This window comes from Chinchilla lanigera, unplaced genomic scaffold, assembly GCF_000276665.1.
Source record: "Chinchilla lanigera isolate Chin_1 unplaced genomic scaffold, ChiLan1.0 scaffold00168, whole genome shotgun sequence".
Lineage (NCBI taxonomy): Eukaryota > Metazoa > Chordata > Mammalia > Rodentia > Chinchillidae > Chinchilla > Chinchilla lanigera.
The window spans coordinates 1,673,712-1,683,397 of record NW_004955569.1 but is presented as its reverse complement, the minus strand read 5'-3'; positions in this window follow the sequence as shown (position 1 = coordinate 1,683,397).

The window sequence follows — 9,686 nt, the reverse complement described above, 5'->3', positions numbered from 1 at the left end:
AGAGAGACAGACAGACAGAGAGACACACACACATAGAAACAAACAGAGAAAGCTCCTGCCTGGCAAGCGCAAGGTCGTGAGTTCGGTTCCCGGTAAAAGAAAAAAACAAAAAAAAAAAAAAAAAAAGAAACAAACAGAGAGAGTGATTGGAAAAAATTTTACCATTGTATTTCATTAAGCACTAATTTCTAAATTACACAATAGAAGGATTATTTTTCCACACAGAAGGATTATTTTTCCTGCTAAAATCTCCAAATTTCGGCTGGACAGGTAACTCTGTGGACCAGCACCTGTCTGAGAAATGCAAGATCCTGAGTTTGAGTCCTGGTAGAAAAAAAAAAACAAAAACAAACCTCCAAATTTATAGTTTACTCTGAAAAGCATGCAAGTATGTTTACTTTTCCAGTAAAAATGTTGAAGAAATCAATAGTTAAATATATAATGAAACAATCAAACAAAAATCTCTGAAACAATCAAACAAAATCCCTCCCCCTGTACCAGGAATCGAACTCACAACCTTGTGCTTGCCATGCAGGCGCTGTGCCACTGAGCTAAATCCCCAGCCCATGAAAATCACTTAACATGGATATTTTATAAGGAACCTGGTGCTTATGTGTTGCAGGATCTCTTCAAGGCATATGATGCTAAGACAGAGAGGAAAGGCCAGAGGCTGACAGGAAGACCTCAGCTTCCTTCTCTGCACTGCGCTTAGGCTCTTCCAGGCGCTCACAAGGGCCTCCAGGCCCCCTGCTCTTCTTCAGTTACCCAGTGAGATCCCGTGCTGCCTCACACGGGTATCCTTTGACTGTGTCCCTTGCCCAGGAACGCACTGCTGTGTCCATTCTGAGGCTGTTCATTTGCAGGTACAGCATGTTTTCGGCATTGTCTCTGGTGACTCTGACCCAACTTTTCATGAAACCTGCCTCATTTGTGCCCCCATCAGTCTTATGCAGGAGAGGCACTCTAGCCCTTTCTCTCGAGCCTGGCTGACCCAGTCCACATTGCAGCTAGTAAGTGTGAATTTGAGTCTGCACAAGGAAGGTTCACAGACCTCCTAGATACACCAAGCCAAACCAGACTGTACCAGCTCCACCTCAGCCTGGACACCCACACACGGAGACATCCAGCTGAGGACACTGCTACATACATCCATGGCTTCTTCAGCTCATGGTGATCCACATGCTCACTATAGTTTGTTCTTCATTAATTACCTTTTAAAACAACCACAAGGAAAACCCAGCTCAGCCCGAACTCCATGGTGAGTGGTCTGTGCTCAGTCCTGATCACTGCATGAGAACACCTGGGCATCCAGGGCTGTGCCGCTCTCCAGAGCTGCAGGATCAGGGCTTGTGGTTTTCATTAGCAGAGGGAGGCCCTATTTCCACGGTCTCTACCTATATAATAAATTCAGCCAATATGGGTAACAGTGATTACATGCAGTGGAATATGATATCTCACTGTGTGATAATGTGTTGCGATTTATCTCTAACTTTAATTTTCATGTATAAAAAAACATTCATTTTGTATCAAATTTATTTGCTTTGGAAACGTGAAATTGTGAAAGCATCAGAAACAGTTCCATATTACATGGAAAATGGGAGCTGAAATACATCTACCTTAAGATGATAATCAGAAGTGAAATAAATTGGACACGTGCAAATATTACATTATGTCTCTGCTGTGAGAAACTGAAAGTGCAAATAAGAACAAAAAGGTACCATGGATATTGTGAAATTGGAAGAACCTGTTCAAGAGGAGAAAAGAAATAGGAAGTTGGAGGGTAAAGGTAAGAAGTGAAAGAAAAATAAGAAAAGGATAGAATGAAAACAGCTTTGTGAATGGGAAGAGAAAATGAGTTTGAAAAGATGGGATGAGAATGTGGGAAAAAAGTGGAATCAAGTTGTGTCATGGACAGATACACATTCCCTACAATGAGTGTGGTCATGTATACCTAAATTGTACTGTTACTGCAGAATAGTGTGGAAATTTTCATAAGAGGCCAAGAATATTGGAACAAATGAAACTTATTCAGCCTACAGATGACAATCTGACATGGAGTCAGAAAATGTCAACCCCAGGGGCTTTGTCCTCCAGAGATTTTATCCTTTACAGGTTTCTATGGTAACCACATTACCTCATTTTGGAAATTTATAGGAATTCCCAGGTTTTAGGGCTTTCCGTCACAAGAATTACATTTCCCATATCTTAGCTAGGCAGGATGGGGTTAAATTCTAGTTTGCCTCACAATTTGTCTTATCTATTTGTTCCTCCAGATAACATCTTATTCCTCTTTGTGTGGGTTTACAGCTAACTAAGAGGGGAGGGGGTGAGGAGTGAGTCTATCTAAGCTTAAAGGCTTCTAAAATGAAGTTCTAAGGAAACAAAATGGAGTCTCTTCTGCTATTTCAGTACCAATAAACTTAAACTAAAAAAAAAGAAAATGGAGCTGATGTGCTGTAAATGTTCCCCCCACTGTCTGTGCTGTTGCTCTTCTACATTATGAAAAAATAAAAACGGCTTCCTCACGCAGCTCCTGGACACAGAGGGATACATCTGGTGAGGTTTGCCGATCCCTCCTCTTCTAATGTGAACATGTCGGACTTTGATGTATTCTGCCCTCTGTTGAAAGAAGAGAGAACTACTGTTTGTGAGGATGGCTGTTAATGAGTCTCAATTTCACCTGTTATTATCTCTTGTTATTGTCTATTTTCTTATATTGTCTATTAGTTACAGCTCCTTAGGTATAACACATATAATGCCCATTTATAAACCTGAAAAATATTAACTCATGTACACATGTGCACTGACACAACCACACACACAAACTAGTGAACACATGTCTCATCCAACACTGAATTTCTGCACCTATCAAATTATATTTAATATCAATTTTTTTTTCTTTTTTTTTTTTTTTTGAAACAGGGTCTCACTATGCAGTTCAGGCTGGCTGTGAGCTCACTTTGCAGCCCAGGCTGGTCTTGAACTCAAAACGATCCTCCTGCCTCAGTCTCCTGAGTGCTGGGATTACAGGTGTGCACCACCATGCTCAGCTTTATTTTCGGACTTAATGGATCACATGTTTTAAAACTGGATGATCTATTCTATTACCTTCAGGCTTTCATTAACCATTCACTTACAAAAAGACATCCTGGGTAATTCCAGTCTCTGACAAGATGAATAAAGCTTCTGTAAATGTTTGTGCTGATTTTTTCCTATGGACAGAAGATTTCAGTTCCATAGTATGTTGAGTATTATACCTTCATCTAGATGCTCAAAGGCTGAACTATACACTAAACTTCATTTTTGTTAAAAAAGAACTGCCAAGTGTCTTTCTCAATGTTTACATCATTCAAATTACTTTAACCAAGAAATATGACTATAAATGTTTTCAATTTTCAGGGACACTTGGGATTTCATGACATCTTTCTTTTAGTCCCATGTAAAGCTGTGATTTGTTATGCATTTTAAATTAAGTATCAGTGCATAATGTTGAACAGATCAGTAACTTAGTTTTTGACATGTTTACATACACATACAACAAACACTGGCAATTTTTACCCCCTTTGCATCCATTTTCCCCTCCCTTTGGTCTCCTTCTTCATTTTACCTGGTATAAATTGCAAATTCAAAGGATAACTAGTGTTTGGCATGTACTCAAATTTTTGCTTCTCCTCTACATGCTTTCATGGGTGAAGTATGCATTAAGAATTCAAAGTTGCGGGCCTGTGGATATAGCTCAGCGGCAAAGCACCTGCCTGGCAAGCGCAAGGTCGTGAGTTCGGTACCGGAGAAAAACAAAAAACAAAAAAAAGATTTCCATTCACTTAATCATTACTTGTTTTGTGTTTCCAGTGCTTAGATATCTTTGGTGCAATTTTAACAAATTCATTTCTCAACATATATTCTTGACTTCTTTTTTGAGACAGGGTCTCGCTATGGAGTTCAGACTGGCCTTGAGCTCGCTTTGTAGCCAAGGCTGGCCTCGAACTCACAAGGATCCTCCTGCCTCAGCCTCCCGGGTGCTGGGATTACAGGCATGTGCCACCATGCCCAGCTCTGAGCTATATCCCCACCCCCAAATGATAGGGATTAACAGTGGTTGTTATATTCTATATTGTTATCTTCAACAAAGTTGCTCAGACTACCAGGTGTAAGAATAGAAGATTGATCAAATCATTAAAGAGAATAAGAAAATAACAATTTAAAAGAACATTAGAGACAATACATAGTGTCACTAGACAGGATTTTAGGAATTCACCAATGGCTGTTATATGGCAAACAGTTGTCTTCACATAAGTTGCTCAGGTTACCAGATATAAGCATGCAAAATTGGTCAAAATATTAAAAAAAACTTTTAATCATTAACTGTTCCCCTCAATAAACCATCAGATATCAGCAGTACAGTTATGCCACCTACCCATATATATATATCTATCTTAGTATTTTATCTTCTTTCCCTCATCCCAGTTGTTCCTTCCTTTAAGCAATTTCTTTCCCTTTCCTATTATCTATTGTACATTTTGGGTTTTATTTACTCTTTCATATTCTTACACTAGGGAGACAATATGATATTTACACACGTGGGTCCGATTTATTTCACTTAGTATGGTCTCTAGTTCCATCCATTTATCTACAAAAGCCTCGAGTTTATCTTTTTTTGTATTAGAGTAATTGTATAAAAATACCACATCATTTTTATCCATTTCTCCCTTGATGGGCATTTGGTTTGTTTCCAAGATTTAGCTATGACAAATTGTGCTGCTATAAACATGGGTGAACATATATCGCTGTGGTATGACATTTTTAATTCTTCTGGAAAAATGCCCAGAAGGGGAATAGCTGGGTTAAGGGGGACTTCTAATCCTACTTTTGTGAGGAATCTCCAAACTGATTTCCACAGTGGTTTCACTAATCTACACTCCCACAGCCTCTCTAGCATTTGTCATTGGTTGATTTCTTAATGATAGCCTTTCTTTGTGGGGTGAGATGAAATCTGTGTTATTTTAATTTGCATTTCTCGAATGACTAATGCTGTTGAACATTTTTTCATATATTTATTTGCCATTAGTATTTCTTCATCTAAGAAGTGCATATTTATCTCAGATGCCCATTTTTGGATTGGGTCTTTGAATTTTGCGGGCCTGATTTTTTTTAATTCTTTATATGTTCTAGATAGAAACCCTTTGTCTGAGGGGCAATTGGATAAAATTTTTTCCCAATTTGTGGGTTTTCTTTTTACTCTGTTGATTTCTTTTGATGTGCAGAAACTTTTCAATAAGATGAGATCCCAGTTGTTGATTCTTTGAAGTAGTTTGTTTTTTTTTCATGAACTCTCTGCCTAACCCTATGTCTGAGAATTTTACCTACTTTCTCTTCCAGTAGATTTAGAGTTTCTGTTTTGATATTTAGATCTTTGATCCATTTTGACTTTAGTTTAGTGCATGGTGATAGACATGGGTCTAGTTTTAGTTGTCAGCATGTGGAAAGCCAATTTTTCCAGCACCATTTGTTAAAGAAGCTATCTTTCTTCCAGTGAACATGTTTGGCACTTTTGTCAAAAATAAGGGGGCTGGGCTGGGGATATAGCTCAGTGGCACAAGTGTCTGCCTGGCAAGCACAAGTGAGTTTGATTTCTGGTCCCCCCCCCAAAAAAAACCATAATTTAGGGGCTAAATTTAGCTCAAGCAGCACAGCACCTGCCTGGGAAGAGCAAGGTCATGAGTTTGGTTCCCAGTACAGGAAAAAAATAAATAAATAAATAAATAAATAAGGGGGCTGAATGTGTTTGTAGCTGTGTCTGCATCTTCTAATCTGTTCCATTGATCCTCAGGTCTGCTTCTTTGCCAGTACCATACTGTTATCATCACAGTAGCTTTGTAGTATAATTTCAAGTCAGGGATTGTGATGCCTCCTGCCTTTCTTTTGTTTCCCAGGACTGCTTTTGCTATTCTAGAGCTCTTCTGGTTCCAGATGAATTTTAGGAATGTTTTCTCTAGATCTGTGAGGTATACTAATGGAATTCTAATTGGGATTGCATGGAATCTGTACAACAATTTTGGGAATATGGCCATTTTCACAATGTTGGTTGTTCCCATCCATGAGCAAGGAATATCTTTCCTTTTTCTGAAATCCTTTTGATATCTTTTTTCAGAGTACTATACTTTTTACTGTATAGATCTTTTACTTCTTTTATTAGATTTATTCCTAGGTATTTCATTTTTTTAGATGCTATTATGAAAGGTGTGATTTCACTAATTTCTCTCAGTCTGCTTGTTTGTGTACAGGAATGCTATTGATTTTTGAGTGTTGACTTTGTATCAAGGTATGCTACTGAATTTGGTTATTAAATCCATGAGCGTTTTGGTGGAAATTTGGGGGTCTTCTATGTAGCGTATCATGTCATCTGCAAATAATGAGAAATTTCACTTCTTTTCCTATCCTTATTCCTCTTACTTCTCTCTCTTGTCTAACTGCTCTGGCTAACATTTCCAGAACTATGTTGAATAGGAGTGGTGACAGTGGACATTCTTGTCTTATTCCTGATTTTAAAGTGAAAGCTTTTAGTTTTTGACCATTTAGAATGATATTCACTGCTGTTTTGTCATAGATGGCTTTTATCAGATTGACGTAAAGCCCATGTATGCCAATTTTCTGTAGGGTTTTTATCATGAATAAGTGTTGGACTTTATCAAAAGCTTTTTCTGCATCAGTGGAGATGATCACGTGATTTTTGTCTTTGGCTCTATTGATATGGTGTATTGCATTAATTGATTTGTGTATATTTAACCATCCCTGCATTCCTGGTATGAATACCACTTGGTCATGGTGTTTAATCTTCTTGATGATTTGTTGCATTCTGTTTGCTAATATTTTATTGAGAATTTTTGCATCTATATTTATTAGGGAGATTGGTCTGTAGTTCTCTTTTTTGGTTGGGTCTTTGTCTGGTTTTGGCAGCAGGATAATACTTGCCTCCAGGAATGAGTTGGGGAGAATTCCTTCCTTTTCAGTTTCCTTAGAGCTTGAGGGCCAGGGATATAGCTCACTGGCACAAGCGCCTGCTTGGCAGGTGTGCAGTCCTGAGTTCAATTCCCAGTACCTAAATAAATAAACAAAGAGTTTGAGAAGAATTGGTGTTAAATCTTCCCTAAAACTTCCATTTTAAATTTACTTATATTTATTACAGCAACAGGTAGCTGACAAATATATTGTGTATATTAATTTTTTTCACTCATAAACACATCTTTCAAATCCTTTGATCATTCTTTAGAATACTCAAAATATTTTGTTGTTTCGATGTCCTCAATATTTTATTTTTCTGATACCTTTTGGAAAACATTCGTGATATGTTTATTCATATTTATGATGTATTTCTAAACTGGCATATGGAAAAGTATGGAATTTTGTAAGTTATATTTATAGTCTTTGTTTTCCTGAATTTCTTTAGGAATTCCATGTTTTGGTGGAGTTTTTAACATTTTCTGTAATAATAAATATGTTATCTAAAACTGGAAAAATTTGACTCTTCCTTTGTAATTTGAGTGTTTTTTTCATGCTTGCTTTGGCAGCACATATACTAACACTGTGTGTCCTTTCTCTATCCTTCCTTAATCTGGCTACAAATAAGTCAAGGGTTTAGAACTACTTGTATTTTCTTAGCTTTGGACAAAGAAAATTTTCCCCATTACAAAGGAGGTTATCTATGTAGTTATAACATATATTTTTATTTTGTGAGGTATTATCCTATATCAAATTTATTTAGAATTTTAAAGTAAAGTTAGTTCTTTCAAAATGGTTTTGGTGTATCTACTGAGATAATTATAACTTTTTGTCTTTCATTATCTTGATGTCCTATACTATGTTTATTGATTTGGCTTTAATGAACAACGATTTCTTGGTTAAGTATACCCAGCTTAGGAATGATAAATGTTTTCAGCAAGCTCTGGAATTTTGTGATTTAGTCATTTGTTGAGGATTTTTGCATCCACGTGGTCAAGACATTGGTTGTTTTGTTGCAATAATTTTGTCTAATATTGGGACTAGGATCATGCTAGTTTCATAAAATCAGTTTGCATAATACACCTTTCTTCATGCTAAACATTAGAACATAGATATTTTTGCCCTGATTCAAATACTGAACACTGCATACATATATAGAAACACAACAAATCATTTGGTAGATGTTTTAATAGATTTGTTAAAACTTTTTAAATAAAATTCATGGGGTGATGGAGACCACTAAGAAGCAGCTCTGAGCAGGACTTACATTAACCAACTGGCTTTCCATGTTTACTTGTGAGTCACTAGTCCCTACTGAGGCTTGTAATGGTGGGTGAAGGTATGAGGCCTCAAAGGACAAGACAAGGCCACAGCTGAGGACTTCTGGCTTTAACCCCAGTTAACTAAAAGAAGACTGCATCTGTAGGCATCTCACTTCTGCAGTGAAGGTCTTCCTGGAGTTAACTTAGTTCTCTGAAATTAACGTAAGTACTGTATTACTTGGAAAATTCTATAAAAGGTTTCCCAAGTCCTGCCCAGATTCCTGCATTTTCTTCAGTATCCCCCTCCTTTATTTGAAAACCTAATAAACACAGGCTGCCCAGGGAATTCAGGGTCTTAACACAGAGTCTTTTTTTTTTTTTTTTTTTTGAGACAGGGTCTCGCTACACAGTTCAGGTTGACCTTGAGCTCACTTTGTAGCCCAGGCTGGTCTCAAACTTGCAGCAATCCTCCTGCCCCAGCCCTCCAAGTGCTGGGATTACAGGCGTGTGTCACCACACCTGGCTAACACAGGGTCTTAACCCAGAGAATTTTAAATATTGTAAGACAGTTAGACCCTCCTAGTGTCCTATAATCATTTCATTTGTCTCATTTATTTAAACCTTCACCATCCACTCATTTGGGAGATTGTGGGCCTGGTCAGCTCATAATAATTAAGGGTTATTAACCCCATAATGGTTGACATATAATAATCAAGATCCCAGAAATTCTGCACAAGAACAGAATATTAAAACCTGTTAGAGATGTAATGTTCTATTTTCTTAGCTTGATAGTTTATCTGCATAATGAACTGAGAATGCCCAGTTCAGATTTTTTTCCCAGTACCGGGAATCAAACTCACCACCTTGTGCTTGCCAGGCAAGCGCTGTGCTGCTGAGCTAAATCCCCAGCCCCTAAAACCTGTTAGAGAAAAGAAATAAATCACCCATAATGGAAAGCCCATCATAATCACTGCAGATTTCTCAATCAAAATCAAGTCAAAAAAGAGCTTGGAGTGAAGTATTTCAGGTCCTGAAAGAAAACGGCTTCCACGCTGGGAATATAGCTCAGTGGCATAAGTGCTTGCATGAGTTCCATTCCCAGTCCCAAAAAAAGGAAAAAAAAAAAAAACAAGAAAGATAGGCTCTAATCTTTGCTGGGCATGGTGGTGCACGACTGTAATCCCAGCACTTGGGAGGCTGAGGCAGGAGGATTGTTGCAAGTTTGAGAACAGCCTGGGCTATGAGGTGAGTTCTTGCTATGCAGCCTGAACTGCATAGCAAGACCCTGTCTCAAAAAGAAAATAAAGAAAACAACTTCCAACCCAGACTGATGTACCCAGCAAAACTATCTTTCAAAATTAATGAGAAACTTCCGGCGCACAGGGAGCCTCGGGCGGGGAGCGCCAGTCTTCCGGCTGGCTAGCT